General features: G+C 38.4%; 1 long non-coding RNA gene across 1 annotated transcript; it reads right to left on the reverse strand.

Moving 5' to 3' along the window:
- Positions 1-3,290: 3,290 nt before the first annotated feature.
- Positions 3,291-20,556, reverse strand: LOC130548481 (uncharacterized). The gene is made up of 3 exons (XR_008962041.1): positions 20,472-20,556; positions 13,685-13,860; positions 3,291-5,037 (listed from the first exon to the last, which is right to left on the reverse strand). It is a non-coding gene; the product is annotated as an uncharacterized LOC130548481 (long non-coding RNA).
- Between the last annotated feature and the right edge of the window lie 421 nt (positions 20,557-20,977).

The raw sequence follows: 20,977 nt of genomic DNA on the forward strand, positions 1-20,977 counted from the left end.
TGAGGCAGAAAGAGCACGATGGCCATGCCATGCCATGCCATGCCACGCGCGACTGCATGTGTGAGACGAATCTGAACTAAAAGGTGAAAACACCAACAAAATACATTGTATAGTGCATTTTAACAAGCTGGAGCTTAATTAGCCGTTGCTCTAGATAATTTTGGATATTTTTCTGTTAGACGAACGCGCCATTTCGACTGAAGGACTTGTGAAACAAAAGTAAGTTACGTGGTAAATAACTTGCGTATTTGCAGTCCGCTTAGCAAGTAAGATGTTATGAAAGGATGCTGTGATTTTATATGTCGCCAGTTTATATGTCTTACTAAGGCTGTTTAGTCATTTGTGGCTAAAACAGTGGGTTATCGCTTATTCCCCATATAGCGTTACACAGTGTCTACTGTATAGATGCATATAACGTTATATATAATATAAAATAAGTTATTAATATGCAAACAGAAACACAGACGGCCAGATGCTAAGTTTAAAATAGAGTTCATTGTAAATTCATTTGAAATACACCACGATAACTGTCAACCAAACTATACAATATCACTAACTTACCTTTGAATGCTAGCCCTTGTTAATTGTACAGTACAAAGAAAACAGTAAGTTTATATTTCCATTAAAAACATACCTTTTACACACAGAGCGGAGATGAAGTTCACCGTGTCTGTCACACAGTGCAGCGGGGATGGGACGTTACTTTCCGCGCACCAAGCAGGTTAAAAATACTGACAAATAAACTGTAAATTAACAGATAGCATATTCACTGATGAGGAGAAGGCAAAAACAAGTAAAAACCAATAAGTATTACAAATAATCACTCATAGTTCAGTCTGTACTTGATAAAACATCGGTTCTTGTTAACAATATCCAACGAAATTCACTGTTGTACTTTACATGGACGGTTCAGTAATAATGGTAATAAAGCAGACGTTTAATTGAATTGTCGTGTTAATATTTTATTAAGAGTACTTACCAGTGGAAAAACTTGGGTAAAATGTTGTGTTACGGCTATGCTTATACGTCCATGACCATCAAAAGTTGTAGGAAGCGCGATCACATTCCCATAATGCAATTCGAAAATGTATATAAACGGAAAAACACGCGTAACACGTGTTGTACGGAAAATATCCGTTAAAATATACAGTCATTTCACTGTCAATGTACAGATTTTTTTTACAAGATACAATGTACAGATATTTTAGCAAGTAAAATATCCATTCCAGAAACATCCACACGACTCTAGGATGCAGTGAAGGTTAACGTAGAGGTTGCAAGGGCTTTCATCTCTCAATTACTAGAGAATAACGCTTTGAAGATGAAGAAAAGCAAGACTACTCAAAGAACTCAATCTGATCTAGAGAGCTCCAGGCTGGCCTCTTACTCAAAAAACAAAAACACGGGCTACCGGCCCTTTAAGAGCACATAAAGGCATTTTAAAGGCTATATTTTTTATTATTGTGTTGTTTTTTTGCAATATTTTCTATTTGAACACCATCTAATCCCAAAGTTACGTTCTTTGGCTCTATCTCTATAATTGATGTCAGGTATATTGGAGTTAATTGTGTTGGGCTTGGTGATCGTTTAATTCTCTGCCACGGTTCAGGAAGCGGAGAGCCGGTTCGTATTGATCGTCCTCCGGGGCAGGAGAGGTCAGAAATCTTCCGGCTGCCCAATCGATGTCATCCGTTTCAAGGGCGATGTGGCTTGATAAAAATTTCTTCTAAATCTAAAACCTCCTGCCCTCCATCAACAAGTGATGATAAACAGAGTTTATGAGGGATTATAAACTAACTCGGACCAAGGTCTGGAAAACAGTTTACAATATCAAGGTTACACGTATAAAACATGCATGGGTTTGGATTCATGACTTTCCTGATGTCTGCACGGACACATTAAGGAATATTTGGTTAAGACTTTACTTAAAGCCTTTATATGGAATGCACTATAAAGGGTTATCAAAAGGTATAATGCATTGTAATTGTTCATAATGTGTGTTGTAATACATTATATGTTGCTGTAAAGAATTATAACCCAATTAAAAATATGAAGTGTAACAATGAATTGATCAGTGTTATAATGTATTAACTGTAGTAACAATTATTCATGAGACATTGCAATGTATTAAAAACTGCATTACAAGGTATTAAAACTAGATAACCAGGAGCAGTACAGTTGCATTTTTATTAATATTAGGATTTTTATATTTTATTTCCATTTTAAATATAGTTACATTTTTAGTAAATTAATTTTTTGTTAACTTTATCAAAGAATATTAAGGACGACATTTTTATTTTATTTCAATTGCAGAATTATCTTAATAGTTTAGTTTTGGTAAACTGTAACAACTGTGGTCCTCTGATCTTGTTCCATGTATTTTTATGTTTCCTTAATCCGGTGTGATTTCCCTAAACATCAGACGATGGAAGAATTTGGAAAACAGAACATAAATTTGGTTACTTTTGTTTGCACAGGTGATTTGTTTTGTCCATTCACTCCATGAGTTTTTGTTCGGTGACGTTCAAATGAAACAGGTGTGCACACAATGACAATGCGTCTCCGTACCGACAGTTTAACAAAAGCAAAGCGTCAGAAATCCAAAAGGAGTTCAGGAAATGCAAATTTAATCCCATGTGATTATGTGAGACTGACTCCAGCAACGTGTCCAAATAAGACGATCTTTAATAAAACACGGGGTGAAAAGGTATCTTTTCCAATAACGCCGGATTGCCCCGTTTTATTCGATCACGGTAATTGCTACAAATTGCTATGAGAAAAGTAAATCAAGTTAGTTACGTAGCAGTCAACACACGCACACACATAAGATCCAATTATTTTCTGTCTCAGAACACCACTCCGCTTCTCATTTCTCTAATTGTCAGTTTTGTGGTGTGCGGCGTTGCATTCTGGGAGTTGTTAGGAGACAGGTGAAAAGCTCTCGGAGGGATACGGCAAACGCACGGTACAGCAAATCAGAGAAACAACCGGAAAGAAGAGTGCACACAAAAACAAGGGTCAAGGACAGATGACCTGAACGGAATAGCAGAGGACACAATCGAATGCCAATGAGCACCGAGAGAGAGCGAGAGAGAGAGAGAGAGAGAGAGAGAGAGAGAGAGAGCGAGAGCGAGAACGAGAGAGAGAGAGAGAGAGGTTGTCTGAATGACTTGTCAGTCTTATTGAACGCGTTATAATTGGGTTGGTTTAGGGTCACGTCCACCAGACGTCAATCAGACGTATTTCTTAGAGATAACAGATGCTAAGTGCAGCTCTTCAATATGGTAACTGACAGATATTCAACAAATAACAAGGCTGAACATCTTTTTGTGAAGATCATGCAGGTCATTGTTCAGTTCGGTGATTTGAGATGTTGTAGAAGGTGGTGAATGTCACAAACGAGGTGTTTTGATGGTTTTGGTGGCACGACTTTAAAAGGGATGACATTATGCAACGTCTGAAAGAGGTTTAGGAGTAAAAGCTTCTGTTCCTGTTAGACTGTCACTGTCAAAAAAAGCCACACGGGTTCGAAATAACATCAGTGAATTTTTATGTTTAGGGTATCTCTTTTAATGAATTAGTGTGTCAATTCAACACATAAACCTGGATAAAATGTAGATGAACTCACAAGTTATCGAGTCTTAAACATCTTCAAAAAAACTTCACTCAGTTAACCTCCCGGGACATTGATGACCTTGCCAAATATAGACATGACCTTTGCCTTACTGTGCCCATCTAAAGCGTCTGGGGACGGCTGTCCCCGCAGCATCCTGTATGTGTGCGAAATCCTCGGGCGGTCTCATCACGGCCCTGTCTGTAGAAATAACTCCATTACGCTCCTCGTCACTGAAACCGCTCCAAACTCCCTGCGACAGCTCACCCTTCCCGTCCCACCCTTCAAAACTGCCCCGTCGACACCAAAAACTAAAAGATTGCCCTCCAAAGCGAGTTAGGCAGTTTGGAAGCAAAACAACATACAATTCACTTTATCCTGATCAAAAAGTGTGGTATATAATGACAATACCATAAAAAACTGGACTGTCATAAAGGGACCAGGGCATTATCATGGTAGTTTGGACATACAGAATGGCACTATAAAGTTTTGCATTATTTTGGATCCATTCAAAAAGTACTGTGATGGTGCACGTATACAGTATATAAAAGTACCATGGTATTACCATCTGATGGTTTACTGCTGCATTAGTTATCAATTATGCTGCTTGTAAAATCCACTGGCATAATACCAAAAATGAAGGGCATTAGGATTCATCTGGCTGTCTGCCTAGAGTACCAAACATAAACCAAAGAGGAGATAATCACAGTACACGTGTGTCTTTCATGTTATTATTAAAAGATCCTCCATCTATAACCCAAACAAATTAAAAGGTAATTGATCTTTATAAATCTGCAACCCGGTTTTACCCATTCTGCCATTTTAAAAAATATATTTAAAATTTGCATTAAATTTGTTGAATGTCCAGCCGTGCATGCTATTCATGAAAAAAACCCCACTACATGCAAAAGATGAAAGAATGTTTAACAAACACTTCACCTAAAAACAAATGGTATTGTCATGTTTTGTTTAGTCTGATGTTATTGCTTTTGTTGTGTCTGCAAAGATGCGTGTGCATTTGGGGACTTTTGTCTATATGCCAACATTTCTGTTTGTTTTTTAACCCAAAAGTCAAGGCGGTAAAGATCAAAAACAAGTGAGAGTTAATCTGCAGGGCACACACACACACATCATTACCAAACGTACATCACAGCCTGACCTTCAAGGTTATAAACACACACTCAAACCCTTAATGTGCAGGTCGGGGACAGTAAGGTTTATAGGTCACGTCCTGCCCATTTAAAGCAACACGCACGCGCACACACACACCTGTCTCTTTCAGTGTGTCAGAGGTTCAATAGATGTCACATGATGTCAAACAGTATGTGGCTGATCCAGTGAGATCAAACCCGCAGGTGCATCCATGCAGAGATCCTTACGGTCGAGAAACAGCCTGGGGTGGTGTCATCCGCGAAATACAGGAACTGTAAAAACAAAGGGCTCGTGAACAAAGAGAAAGGAGTATGTGACTGGAATTAAACATAACAACCTACATGAAATTAGTGTATTATAGTGTATTACTATATATTATACTAATAATACTATAGTATTAGTGTATAATACTATAGTATTTAGCACAGTAAGTTGTGGTATACTCTATAGCAGGGGTTCCCAAAGTAGGGGTCGCGACCCCCCGAGGGGTCGCAAGGTCATCGGGGTCGCAAGATGATTTCCGGCAATATTTTTTTTTTCATTAGAAATAGCGTATTTAATCAATAAGTGTAACAAAATATTTTAAAAATAGTTACGTTAAAAATAAAACCATGAACAAAAAGCCATCAGCCTTTGGATTTTCCTCCCCCTCGATCGTGACCCCTGAGGTGATTACGACACATTAACAACATTAATAACCGCATTAGTTTAGGTGCAGCAAGTCAATTGACAGCACAACGTTAAACATTCCCATATGTGCACGCGGATTATTTTTCAGGATATTTTTATTTGTCGAAATGAAACGAATCAACCACAGACAACGCAGGGAGGCCAGCGGAGGAGGGCAGAGAGGCGCCGCAGTCAGAAAGGCTAACGTCCTCAGGTACGAAAAGAGGCCGACGTTTATAAAGAGGACATCCTTCAGCACTCCAATCTGTTTGATTAAATTTGACCATCTGTAGTAATAGTTTATGGTTTATGTATAACAATAAGTAAAGTAATGAGTAACTATAAAATAATATTATGTTGTTGCTGTGTTCTTTTGTGTTGTCATTATGCGCGTGTTTGGATAGACCTAATAAGTGCATGTGCGCAGTTGCGCGCAACATTTGTATACTTTAACCACCCCCGAGGATAGTGGGGGTCTCGAGTCACTGGCACTGTTATTTTGGGGGTCACGGGCTGAAAATTTTGGGAACCCCTGCTCTATAGTACTACCGTAAATAGATAAACTGTAGTAAAGTTGATCTATTTATTATAGTAAGGTTTACAACACTATCGTATCCAGTAATTTTACTTCACTATAATATACTACAGCGTTTCTTTGAGTGGGAAATAAATTGTAGCACACTACAGCAGGGCATATTATAGTAATAATACTATAGAGAATCATAATTTTGTAAGGTACTGTAGTATTCTGTTAACTATATTAAATTGATAAGCTGTAGTGAATACTGTAGCATACTTCAATATTTACTATAGTAAGGTTTAAAAACACTAAAGCATCTAGGAATTTTACTACAGTTTACTATAGTATTCTACAGTATTTCTTTATGTGGTAAGTAAACTGTAGTAAATCACAGTACAGATATATAAATACATAAAATCAGCAATAATACTATAGAATAGCATATAGCGTATTCTGTAGTATCCACTATGCTAGCTGTGGTAAATTCGGTACTATACTATATTATTTATTATAGTAAGGTTAAAAACACTTTAGTATCCAGTAATTTTACTACAGTTCACTATAATTTACTACAGTATTTCTTTGGGTGGGAAGTAAATTTGTAGCATACTACAGCAGGGCATATTATAGTAATAATACTATAGAGAATCATCATTTTATAAGATACTGTAGTATAGACTATAGTAAATTGATAAACTGAATTAAATACTGTAGTATTTAATACTCTGTGGTAACATAAAAAACCTATAGTAATCTAGCAATTCTAGTGAAATATACTGTAGTATACTACAGTATTTCTTTGTGTGTGAAGTAAATTGCAGTATTCTACAGCACAGTATAGTATAGCAATAATACTATGGAATATCATAATTTCATAAGACACTATAGCATTCTGAAATGTTAACTATAGCAAATTGATAAACGGTAGTCATACTGTAGTATACTTTAATATTAACAACAATAAGGTTCATTAACAGTATAGTATCCAGTAATTTTACTACAGTTTACTATAGTATACTACAGTATTTCTTCAAATGGAATGTCACAAATTTGAGATAAACCATACATTCTGCCTTAAAAAGACGTTAAACATATACAGAAACATTTTACACCTAAAAATGCAAAAATAATTATTTCACAATTATTATTATTAATGTTAACAAAACAGTATTTGGGATAAAGACCAGCTTTACAAAGAGCATGTCAACCCCCAGCTTTCCTTTGCAAAATGTTAATACGTGCTTTTTAATTTAGATCCCTGATGAAGATTCGAGGGCTCGGAGAGGCGAGCAGCTGTGTTTTTGCCCTGATAAATGACTCATTCAAATGAGTTTCATTAAGAGTACAAGCGAACCACGTTGAACAGTGTTTTGATGTCCAACAGTCGTCGTGACAGCAGGGGTTTACGCCGGAGTCTGTGCGTTAATAGACTCCAATGGAAATGATCTGATGGCTAACACGTCTTTGAATTTAAATGCCTCACTTCTTCCATATGCAGTTTGGGCTCAAATATATTGAAGGCATGTCGCACTGTATATGTTGCACGGCTGACTGACGTCTTGTTCCGTGTAGATTAGAAAGCAAAGTTCTTCATTTAAATGGGGAAAAATTCTTTAGCATGGTATTAAAGAAGTGAGAAATCTGCTAGCGTCAAGCGTTTTAGATATCGGTGACCAGTTTATCCAGTTTCATTGCTGCTTAGTTTTAGGATTTGGGTTGTATAAGATCAGCTCTTTGTAAACAAACGTGCCATTGCAAAGATCGCCTGAGGCTAACCGGCTAGTATTGCTAAATTGTTTGTTTCTTTATTCGCCAATTCCCAAGTGCTGGGCAACAGAATAATGTTTGGTGTCAAGATGCGGACATGGCAAATCTCATCTGTGATTATTCGCTCTCATTGGATTTACTTATTTTGAAATAATCAAAACTATATAAATACAATTTCATAGTCTGACTCGGCGAATAAATTTCCATAATGTGAATTATAATCTGAATTTAGACAAGCGCAGGACATTTCAACTCAAGTAGAATTTCAAAGAGCGTATATTAATCGCTCAAGCTAGTACTTAATAGCCAGGAGTTATTTAATATATAAAATACCGCTTATCACCCAAACCCAGATTTGCGCGCACACGCAGAGCTGAGTGATGCCCTGAAGAAATGTTCATTTGCCTGTGTTAAACTGCTGTAGTGTTTGCCATTTATCCTACGACTAAACATCTATCTCTCTGAAATATACCATTGACAATTCAGCTTACATTTGCTAACATTATTTCTCCATATTTAGATATTCAAACAACAGATAAACATAACCAGAAGAAAGGAAATGGAGAAAGAGACCTCATATCTGATATTTTCAACATAATTTATAAGAAGATACAGGGATTTATTGATTTTGAGAAATGACTCTGGTGATTTGTGTCCATACAATGGAAGTCAATGGGGCCAATGTTGTTTGGTTACCAACATTCTTCAAAATATCTTCTTTGGTATTCTGCTGAAGAAAGAAACTCATACAGGTTTGGAATGACATCAGGGCGAGTAAATGATCATTTTTAACATCATTTTCATTTTTGTGTAACCTATCCCTTTAAGCTGGTATGACCAGCTGCTTACTGGTCATCAGGCTTTGGTACAGATCAGGTCAGAATGCCTGTGTGGATACATGTGTATTTGTCTTTGGATTTCGCCTTTCGATGCCCTTGAGCTTTGTGCTGTCACACCACTGTCAAGACCTATTATTGGCCCACACGTCTCTGTGTGCCGTGTAAACACACCGCAAGCTCCCGTCTGGACAGAGAAAGATCATTATGTCTGTTTCTGAGCTCCCAATGGTCTTCTTTAGTTTATACGACCCCCTTGAACATCTACAAAGGATCTTGTGTCCTCCTTGTATGCGAGTTATTCATATGTGGAACACAAAAGAAGATATTTTTGAGAAATGTCTCAGTGGTTTAGTGTTCATACAATGCAAGTCAATGGGAGTCAATGTTGTTTGGTTACCAACGTTCTTTAAAACATCTTTGTGTTCTGCTAAAAAAAGCAAATCATACAAGTTACCCATAGTGCATGCACCATAGTATCTTAGAAAACTGTACCACCAAATATCTTTGTACAGAAGTCTTTCAATTGAGCATTTATTGTATAATGCAAATTCTTATAGGCTATTTGTATTTTATTGTGTTGTCTGCTTTACTAGTAAAAACATTCAGCTAATAAAGTTTCTTATATAACACGTCTGAAGCCCTCGCAAGGTCCGCAAGGAAATGTTGGGGCGCTTTAGAATCGATTTAAGATTCTGGAACTGGACCTGTGCTTTATTGATTCACGGTTAATGCGGTAGTATCGGTTTTGGCTTTCAACGCACAACTGCTGCTCTGAGACAACAGACATTAAAATCATCTTGTGTGATGAAACCCATCAAATATTGAGGGTTTTATCCCTTTCTAACGTGCTTTTAGAACAGGACGCAAAAGCGTATTTGTGACACTAGCTTAGAATTTGGCCAAACGGAGGTATTGAGAAAATCGCAGATGAGGTCTCAATTACTTCTCATACACATCCATGATACTAAATAGACAGCAAATGAAAACATTTGCTTGCGTCTCGGATGTTTCTCATGAGAGAAAGAGCCAGAAATCTCATAAATGTCTCCATTAGAGTAAGACGAGTCTCAGCAATGTCTCAACAATGTCTCAAACTGAGCTCAGATTTGTCAAGTCTGCAACCAAGTCAAAATTAATGAACAATCTTAAAATGAACTCGAACATTTCTTATCAAATCTTACCCAAATTATTTTACCTCTACAATCTACATTCATATGTGACCCTGGACCGCAAGACCAGTCATAAGTAGCACGGGGATATTTGTAGCAATAGCCAACAATACATTGTATGGGTCAAAATGATCGATTTCTCTTTTATGCCCAAAACATTATGATATTAAGTAAAGCGCATGTTCTATAAAGATAATTTGCACATTTCCTACCACAAACCAAAACTTTATTTTGTGAGTGGATGCAGCAAAATCGTGAACAAAGATGTCCGGAAACACGTCTACAAACATCGCTCGCTGCTGCCCGCTCTTTGGGAATCACCCACTCGACTTTGGTATCCATGTAAAGCTTAGAATTTCAGCTTTCAGGTTCATCTACTCTCTACATAGTCATTACAGCGGTAAGCCGATAGAGAGCGTTAAAACAAACCTGCTTCTTCTTAGCAACGGCCTGCTACAGCGCCTCTGGTGGACAACTTTAAAGGCGATTATTATCAATACTTAGATTTTTTGCACCCTCAGATTCCAGATTTTCAAATAGTTGTGTCTCGGCCAAATATTGTCCTATAAAACGTTCCTCTGCATTGCCCCATCGCAACATTCTTTCGAACCATGTTGTTGGTATCACACCTACAACACCTTTAAATGAGGTTTTGGAACAAACCCCATGTGTCGCCAAAACAGAGAAAGACAGACAATGGCTAAAGTAAAGAAGGATTTGTCTGACAACAGGAGTCTTATAACTGACAAACTCACTGTTATAAAAGCTTTCGGGCAAGACGGTGCCCTGACCGCCCGCGTCTCTATTTGTGCTCGATTACACACAGCATGCTCACGGAGGCTATTTGTCACATCTGTATTGACACAAACACGTACCCTCACACATACAAATCACTAAAACAACAGTATTCCAGCCCCTCTTTCACATTTTTGGTAGTCTGAGCTATTTCAACACAGAATAATATTGTGAAAATTGTACGTTGGGAAGACAGCGTCATTATATCAAGCTGCGGCGGGTAATGGCATCGGGAAGAGTAGAGTGGCTTCTGTCTTTTTACCCCCTGAGGTGCAATCAGAACGTTTCACTTCACGCCATCGCCGCTCAAAACACGTGCTAATGCGTTAAAAGACAATGCAGATTTGTGTTTACAAAGCGGCTGATGCTTATGTGATATAATAAGCAGGTGGGTTTATTTATTAAAATAAAAATCGTGCATTTTTAATCATAAAAAAATACAAGAGGCACATACAGGTGATGCTAAAAAAAAGGAATGCGAAATCTCAACCTACTCTCTCTCTGAGAGCTTCATTTATCATTTTTTTAAGCACTTCTGAATGCGCCTCTGGCAGACGGGCACCTTCTCGCGCACACTGGCATCACTGAACCCGAGCCACGTAGATAGATGAAGACGCTGATGCCGTATGACATCACCAGATTCTTAACAGCACTATACTAATTGCATGCAAATTCAGTTCGCCACAGGCCTGTTTAACCCTGCGGGTCTAAAACCGCTATAACATCCTTGGATATAAAAAATGATTTATCCAGAATCCGGAAGGGAAATTTTATGCAACACGGAAATGGACGATTAACGACAAGTCAATTTAGAGGACAATAAATGAAACCAAACTTGGTTGCGAGTGATTATTTACACAGATATTTACACATTTCTCTCGCAGGTCACATGACGCAGCATCGTAACTTTAACGCAGTTAAACAAACGTATTAAGAAAATCATTGAACAAAACCTGAAAAATATACAGGTATAATTTTATCACCCGGTTCTAATGTGAATGCATGTGTGGCCAGATGTATGCGTGCAAGCGTGCTTCCATTGGCAGAAATTCAACTGCAAACGCAGCGGTGCAATTAAAATGACAAATTGGCCACGAGCATAAAATATTCTTCCCCGTGTGTTTATTTTCTCAACAGTCGACTACACCAGAGATCACACACACGCTCACCAATGCAGCAATTCAGAATGGCCATTCGTTTAATTGGGTAGCCATGCTAATTACCGGCAGTATATCATTTTCACTGTGCCTTTCAAAGGCCCGGGGCCTCACACGACATTAACGGGTGAAATTCATGACGGCGGAATCGCGAAGAAATACCACCTCTATTTAAAACACTTATGTAAGCGGTTGTTTATTTATTGCATTGCTTGTTTACTCGTGCATGTATCGGCTACATACATTAATTGACAAACATTTACAATAAAATATCCAATACTACAATACGTTTATTCTTTAGGATAAATTCCTTGTGATGCATCATCTTGTTTTCAACATTATAGCCAACAAAAAAATATAACAATTCAAAGCAATAGAAATACCACTACGTAATCATTTCACATATAGAAAACGTTAATAAACATAACCAAATAACGCATGTACTGGCTAGTAAATATAAACAAAAATAATGTCACCTAAAGCAATAAACATAGTATATAAAATCTGAGATGCAACGGTACTCAATTTCTCTACCGATATGGATGGCCGATTATTTAGAGTGATATCTGCCGATACCGATTCTGAAGATTAAATTTATATTTCTTATCTTTCCAAATGTTATTAATTCATATAATGACTTTTAATATTGAACATCAAAACTGGTGATGTTTCTTAACGTTTTCTATACACAGAGCACAAATTCATTGCATTTTCCTGCCCTCTTTTGATTGACAGGATATATCGGCCCCGATAGAGTTGCTTTTATCGACCGATACAGATTATGGGCCGATATATCGGCGCTTCTCCATATAGAATAAATACAATGCTTGTAACACAAAAGAAGTCACATGATCGATTCTGTGTAACATCTGCAAAGTCAAACTATTGGTGTCTTGCATTTTTACTGTACAGTTTTAAATGCCTATGAATGGTGCACAGTTCCTATTTTAAAGAGAATAAGAGACCTTGGTTAGAGAAAGAGAGAGAGAGAGAGAGAGAGAGAGAGAGAGGGAGAAAGAGAGATGGTTGTGTGTTTAGCACGGTGTTGAAATCTGTGCTTTGCTGAAAAGCCGCTCTATACAATGAGATGTGAATTAGTTTACACAAAGATCTGCGTTGAAATGTCAATGCCTTTCACAAACGACGTCAAATTAGTCTTTCAGTAAATTCCCTTCAAACGTCATTTTGAAAGGAAAGCTCCAAAATAGTCTTACAATAACTGTCTGCATTCACAAATGCAGGCAATTCTCTCTCTGTTATTGTTTGTGGATGTGGAATGCAAGTATTTGGACCAGAAAAAAGACTGTTTACTTAAACAGAGACCGAATACTGTTTTGTTTAAACATTTAAGTTTTGTTTATGTACGCTGTCACACATTTACATGTCTAAAAAATGACTTGCTTCGACTGTGTCTGTCATACGAACGCATCAGTCAAATTGTCCCTGCTGACCCATGACTTAAAAACAAGTAGCAAACCTTGGATATCGGATACAGCAGACTTCTGGATTGTTACTTCGCAGCACCAAAGGAGCATTAAAAAAAGGAATTTTCTGTAATACACGTTTAAAAAGATTGCGTTCTCCGACCGATAAAACGGGGAAATCTCGCGCTCAACTTGTAGAAAAACATCTTTGTTTATTGCTCAGGGAAATCAAATGACTCATTTGCGACGCTTTCCGATTGCGCAAGATTTTCCGTTTATGTTGTTTTAAACTGTTCGCTAATTTGTTTAGGTATCTGCATGATCGAAACAAACACGCAGGGATAAACAAAGCACGCAAGCAAGACTTGTTTTCTCACTTGTTTATGTATTATGTGTTTGTTTATTGTAATTGCAAACGATTACGTATAATCAGATTAGATATAAGCGACAGTGACATTGAAAACTAATGCAAGTTAAATTTTACAGGTTATACTATAATGTAGTTTATTATGAACAGATACAGTAGAAAAACAGACCAGAAGCATCGCTACCCCAATGACTTGTGTGTTTGTGACCTACTGGTTCCTGAGAGAAGAGTATTTTTAGAGGTGATTTGTATCTCATCTCCTGAGTTTCACAGCACGTCTGCTGCAGCTGGTGCCCGACACCGGACCCTCTGCGGAAACGCCGGGTTCTGGCTGTGATTACAAGTTCATGTCACCGCCGAGCGTCAAGGATGGAGAAAACCTGACGTTCTGAAAATGCAGGGAAAATTGACATTTTTGGCTGCACCGTTCCTTTAAAAAAGTCACAATCTGTGGTTAAATCACAAATGCTGTTTCATGTCTACTTTTGAAAATAATATTTGGCTCAATTCCTTTTTCTAGTTCTCCCTCGGATGTTTTGCTTACTCATCAGCTTTACCGAGTGGAGCTGAAAACGGAACATAAAAACACACACACACCAAATCACTACACACGCAGGCATGCAAATAATAGCTAGTGGGAGAGAGAATGTGGTTGACATGTTTTTACTGCAGTATGGAAATGCGACTGGCAATGCGGATTTTACTTTGTTTGTGAGCATCTGCGGTCGTGTACGGCTGCGTGTGTGGGAAAGGGTTCGGTCACAAACAGAACAGAAAAACCATATTTATATGTAAGAACGCACAATGCATTCGGATACAAGTCAAGAAATTGTTGTGGGTTCAGCAACTAAAATATATTATGCTGAATTTGCGGCAATTTTTGATCTACCCTGCAGGAGTGATGTTTACTCAACATGAATAGCAGATATGTGGACATGTGTCCTCACAGACACACACACACACACACACACGCATGCACGTAAACAAAAACTATGGCAATAAAGACCCTATGACAGAGACACAGTGTGCAGGCCTGCAGGCACATGACAGGGTCATTAAGTACACTGTGCACGCACACACACACACACGCACACACACACACACACACACACTTCCCTCTGGAACAGCTTAAGAAATAAACCGCACCCCAAGACTTAAGACGTGTGTGTGTGCGTGTCTTACTGCAGGTAAAAACATTTTGGGGGGTAATTGTAAGGTATTCATGGTAACATTTTACAAACATTACATAATTCTGAAAAGATATCCAAATATGAAAATGTAAAAAAATTAGGGGCTCACTTCGTTTGTTAAATATTTTGAAAGTTTAGTATATTTATTTACAAAGCTGATTATATAAATAATGTATTATATTAAAATATAATATAAAAATTGTATAATAAAATTAAATATATAGATCATTTTGCAAGACGTAAACAACATCGTTCCAGAAGCAATTCTTGTTTCAGTTTTTAACGCTACACAAACGTTAAAAACAGAAAATGTACAACCGAATCTAAAGAGGGTCACACACCGGACACGAAAGCGTTGCGTATCGCCATGTTTGTAAAAACGAACATATCGTTTTCTACGGCTGTGTCTCGTTTCGGAAGGCTGCGTCCTCCGGAGGTCTCATTTGAAGCTTGTTACGTCATCGAGGCGGTCTCGTTTCATAAAAGCAGGTTGGACACTCTGTAGGCACCCTTCTAATGCGACCTACTTTCATGAGAATTCGGAGGACACATGAGGTGTATCCTTAGTTGCTAGAGATAAGGTCTGGTCTTAAATAAACGTGCGTTGAATAAACGGCAGCAGCTGCACATTCAATCAAATATGTGGTGTTTAAATGTGAACAGTTCACAATTTGTGTCACATTTTTTGAATCTTAGCAGGCATATGTAGTAAATAGGTTTAAAGGTGTTTAGTGATTTTTAAACATTTTAAAACAGTAAGGCATTTTTTTTACATTTGTTTAACTCTTTTGGCATTGTTTAGGTTAGAAAGTAACCAACGTTTTAACTTTACCTCATAAAATCATGTAGAAATCATTTTAATTCATTTGACAGGTGTTCGAGTGCAAAGTGCTGTCATAGCAATGTGGTACTTCCTGTTTCCTTTTCTGCCAGTATGTCCTACGAAGGACGTCTCGTTTAATTCTAAATTGAGAATCCTCCGTATACCGCATCCTTTAGAGGATGAGACCTCTGAGACACAGCTTATGAGTGTATACACACCGGCGACGCTATCCGCTACAAAATCCTGCCGCGCCACTCATAAGGAATAAAATAATAATATATCAAATAAATATTATAATCATAATAGATAAATAAAAATAAATCAACTTTTACTGCAGACAATTAAGGCCTATCAGTGTTTATTTGAACGATTTTTTTTCTCTGCTGATGTAACCAAGGCTGTGTTCGTCTCAGCCTCAGATGTCACGCCCACGATCCGTTGGCTGAACGTCTGATGCATAAGGCACACTTTTCTGGAAACACTTCAGCACGTTCGAAGTCGTCATCTGATTGGTTGAATTTCACAGGATTTCCGGGAGACATGCGTGTCGCGTTCTTTAACTGTCTGCCTGGAAACAACAAAGCCACCTGCTCTAAGAAGTAAGCTGTCATGTTTACAACGGTTGCTATAAGAATTCACCACGATCGACTAAACGCTCAATTCTTAAAAGTATGCGAAGTTCATGGCATAAACTTATAATCATTGTTGTTGCTGTTAACTTTTGACACGTTCGTGAATATACATCGGTCTGTTACTGCGGGTACATTTCCACGCCTCTAAACATGACGCGGAACAAAACGAAACATGATTGGTTGCTTTACCTGTCAGTCATATGGCCTCTTGGGCAGGCCTTTCTAAAGAAAGCGGCGATAAGTTGGTCTGGCTATGCGAGACTAGGCTGTGTGGGTGGGGACAATCATTTTACCCAATGAAATCATAAACTGCCTTTTATGATCCAATCAAATCCTGACTGATAAAGTCGATTCGCGCTCGTGTACAATAACATACTTCCCACCATTCGAATGCAAAATATCTATTTTAAAATCACTTTCTCGTGTTTGATGTAGCAACACACACACACACACATGCACACACCTGGGCTGACCCAGAAGATACCAAACTGTTTCCAGCTGGCCGAGCTCTCAAGGGACAAAACGGCACAATTAACCATATTAAAGTCAAGATTCCCTGAACGGTCGCAGGCAGGTGACCTAAAGACGGCTGTAAAACACACAATCCGGCACACAGCTATTCGGCCACACAGGTAGATAAAGAGAAGCCAGCCAATTAAACGCTGTTAAAATGCCTCTAATACAGAGAGAGAGAGAGAGAGCTATACTACTGTTACCAATTCACGTGACGCATAACAGCTCGAGCTCTGAGACGTCTCTCTCTCACTATTAAATGTTTTGGTTTTAATCACGTGCAGTTCAGCCAACCCTTCAGACCTCAGAAAAATGTGTATGTAACACAATCCACTTTACAATGTGTGTACATGTATATGCGCTTCGAGCTTGCTTCTGCGCGCGCATACTTTTGTAATTGCGCGCGTCCCTCACCACTCCCTTTATGTTGAACAGACCCTCATTCCAACAGTGTCTGGACACAAACCAGCCTGTTTGACTGACCTGGGGTCAGAATTCACATCTGCACGGCCCGCTGCGGCTCAGTCTGTCAGGGACGGGGTCGTAACCGTGTCCGCCGATCAGGGTAAACTGAGACTCTCACTTTCCGTCTGTTTCTAGTAAGCACAGCCAAGTGAATGATTACAGGCTTCAGTCCAAACACAGACCCCCCTCGCTCAGAGTGATGGAAAACTCTAGAAAGCGTGCACTAGTATCAGAGAATACCGAAGGATGTTTAAGTTTACTCTTAAAGGCGCAGTTTTTGATGATTTTGATGATGTTGTATTCTAGATTTGCCACGAATCGCTCAGTCCAGACACGACGGTGGCCACCACAGTACAAAAAGATGTCGTTCTCACGTTGACGCAGGGAAGAGATCATGCGGGCATTAGAAAGATTGTAGAAAGAGCGATGTCTTATGTATTACAGAAAATAAAAGGTTTGTGGATTTTAAGTTTAAAAAGAAGGATAAAAGTCAGACAGGAGCTAGGACCTGTGTTAATATTATAAAGACTTTCCAGCAGAGACGGGTTAGGACCCGCGGTACTAAGGCTTTTAGCAGATATACTCACAGATATCTATGGCGATACATTCCAGCAGAGGAAATACTTTTCCATCATCCCGCGATCCGTTTCACCACTATACCGCAGCGGAGAGGAAGAGGAAACGCGCGTTGTAGAGTTGTTTGTCCGTTTAGGGCTGCTGTACAAAACACGGCGGCGAATTCAATGTACAGTATGTAGGCCCGCTCTGTATGTAGATGAAGAGTTTGGTTCCAAAACGCTATAAATCCATTTAGATTAATTTGAGTAAAAATGTGTTTTCTTTACAAACGAAGCGGCAAAATGAAAACCACTATTTTCTGTTTCAAAGTTTCACGTAGCATCTTTAGGTTCTAGTAACATAAAAAATTTCAAATCCAGATTTTGATTTAAAAATATTTATAATAAAAACTGATCATTTTTCCCCAAAATGCAATAAATCCATAACATTGAAAAAAAAATGCAATAAATCCATTGAATCAACATAAAAGTTATTTTTCATATTGAAACTGTTGAAAATACACAACAAAGTGAGTTGATCCACACATGACAGCCTCTGAACTCAATACAATACTAATCTTGCATACAGGCACTGGACTAAAAATACATTCAATCAGTCATCGCTCCTAAAGTGAATTCAACGGGTCATCTTTTTAATGCTATAAATTAGTGCCTCATTTTCTTAATCTCCTCGCGTAAATGATTCGATTTCGATGGTTCACGTTTCTTCCCCACCGCAGAAACCAGCACATGTTCATCAATGCCGTCAAAATTATTATTCTTTTGTTTGTTTGTTGAACACAAAGTACAAAGTAGATCAGGGAAACTAAAGGAGCCGACCGTATTCAGAGCGCAGCCATTACTGTTTACAATGCGTGGAATGGTGCGCTGTGATTGGTTGAGCGGATATATCGCATTCTGAAGAGAAGTGAGACTGGCGTATATCGCGGTTTGGGGGGAGGGAGAAAACATGACAGAATAACAAGGCGGATATCGCATTTTGCGTAAAATTAAAAAGTGACTTTTCAATACCGACCTGATACAATACTGATTTTGGCGGAAACTCGTTTTTTTTTTAATGGCGTTTATCGCGTTTTGGAACCAAACTTCAGATATAAATAGCTTATTCTAAGGTATTACAAAAATAATGGTTCATTACGTAAGCTCTTTATACACCTCTGAAGAAATAGTTTTGTATATTATATTGCATTTCCGTCAATAGATCCTCCTAAAAACGCCGTATTGTTCCTTTAAAGGGACAGTACACTCAAAAATTCATTCATCATTCACTCGCATTCCAAACCTGTATAATTTTCTTTCTTCTGCGGAATACAAATAAACATATTTTGAAGAACGTACAAAACTGGACCCCACTGACTTCCATTGTATTGACACAATAACACATTTAAGAACCTTTTGCACTGAAGGACATTAAATGCACATACAAAATCATTTCATGCAAATGCCAAATTTAAACACTGTCTTGCTTTAATACAGATCCTTAAAGTCTTTGAAAGCAGGTCAGCCCCTGACACCACTGAGGTTGAGACATGTCAGACTATAAAGAGATCAGATTTTTTTCAGGGCGTTCAGTTGTGACATTGTGGCCCGTAAAGGCCCAGATATGTCACGAATGCGATATTTTGAGTAAAATGTAATCTCTTAACTCAATCCAGTTCCACTCCAGCGGCTGTGAGTTGCTTCGAGATTAGTTTTCTATATACTACTCTGTCACTCCACGTAAACGTTACAAAGAATGTGTTACGCCCCTGAGCAGTGCGCAGTGACTTTGGGCGGTCCTATGACGTGGCTGTGGAGTTTTAATTGGCTGGGAGCTGTGGAACGCTGAGGCGCTATTGGCTAACAAACTAAAGGTTCGAGAATTGTGGGGTGGGTGTGGGCAACGGAAAAACATGCTGTTGAAATTCAGTGGGGTTTTATGTTTGTGTATATTCTTTAGATCAAACAGAAGAGAAAAATGAAACAGAAAATCAAAACTTATTTTATATTTGGCAGGACAAGAATGTACGTCGCACTAGCTAAATGTATAAAAGTGTTTTGTATATTCTCTAATACGTTTATCATGAACAGAAAACAAACATAATATGTAAAAATTATTTACATGATTTGCAACCATGTTTCTTGTCAGCAAATATCTACAATACCATCACCGACATCAAAATAATTCACTCACTTGTGTATGCAAATTTTCCATTAAACCAATTTGAATAAGTTAACCGCTGACACAAGGATTATTCTGCATCCTGGCAGGGCGCTAATATTGCGCATCTTGCTTTTTATGATACAGATGGGGGGAAATATGCAACAAATTCATTTCTTTCATCTTTTAAAGCCGCAGTGCTGAGCTGCGGGCTGGATTGCATTATGTGACATGGAAAAGCTTACGTAAATTCATAAGCCAAAAACCTCTCTCGCTCTCTCTCTTTCTCCTCGTTCTGTCCATCACGATCATAGGATGTGCTGGGTAAAACCCTACAACATGTCAAACCGCAACAACTCGAACCCTGAACGATTTAAACACACATCGAAGCCATTATCAAACCCAACCTGTTTTGCGGTGAGACGCTAAGAATGCCTTGAATTTTTGAGAGGAATCTGTCCTCTCGAGACCAGTTTGAACTTCAGAGCTCCGATGCTGTTTTTGATATGAGATCACAGGCAACGTTACAATCTCCATATGTGCGCCAGGAAGCCGTGAGCCATGTTTCCATGGTGCCGTGAATCCTTTCAGCCCTCACACACACAGCTTAAGCTTTATGAGGTGTCGGAAAAATGTAGCTGCGGGTTTGGATACTTACAACATGCCACAAATGAAGGAAAGCGATCGTTTCCTGTGGATGGATCCAGAAGTCCTCAATATTCCCCATCTTTCGAGTAATGTCCGTGTAAGGTCTAAAACGGGAGATAATGATTCACTCATTATCAATCACAATGATTTATAAGAAAAACAATGGATACATTAAAGAAAACTAAGTTGTTTTTCTTTCTTATGGGATTGGAAATCTTAACATCTGTACAGTACTTGCACAATATTTGCCGTTCCTCCTAAAAGATTTCCTACAAGTCGTCTCCTGTATTGCGTTCACACCCAAATTTTAAGGGATTCACTCCAGTTTCACTGTCAGATCTTTGCAGTGTGTACGTGACCCATGCTATCTGTTTCTTTTGGCCACAAGTAAAAATCTAATTTCTGAGGTAAAAAATGGACGTTTTAGATGCCGTTTCTCGGAAACCTGCTAAAAAGCACAACAAAACAACTTCACGTCATGTAAAAAAAGATTTGACTTCAATTATGTGTCTGTAT

This window comes from Triplophysa rosa, linkage group LG25 (genome assembly GCF_024868665.1).
Source record: "Triplophysa rosa linkage group LG25, Trosa_1v2, whole genome shotgun sequence".
In the NCBI taxonomy this organism is placed as follows: Eukaryota; Metazoa; Chordata; class Actinopteri; order Cypriniformes; family Nemacheilidae; genus Triplophysa; species Triplophysa rosa.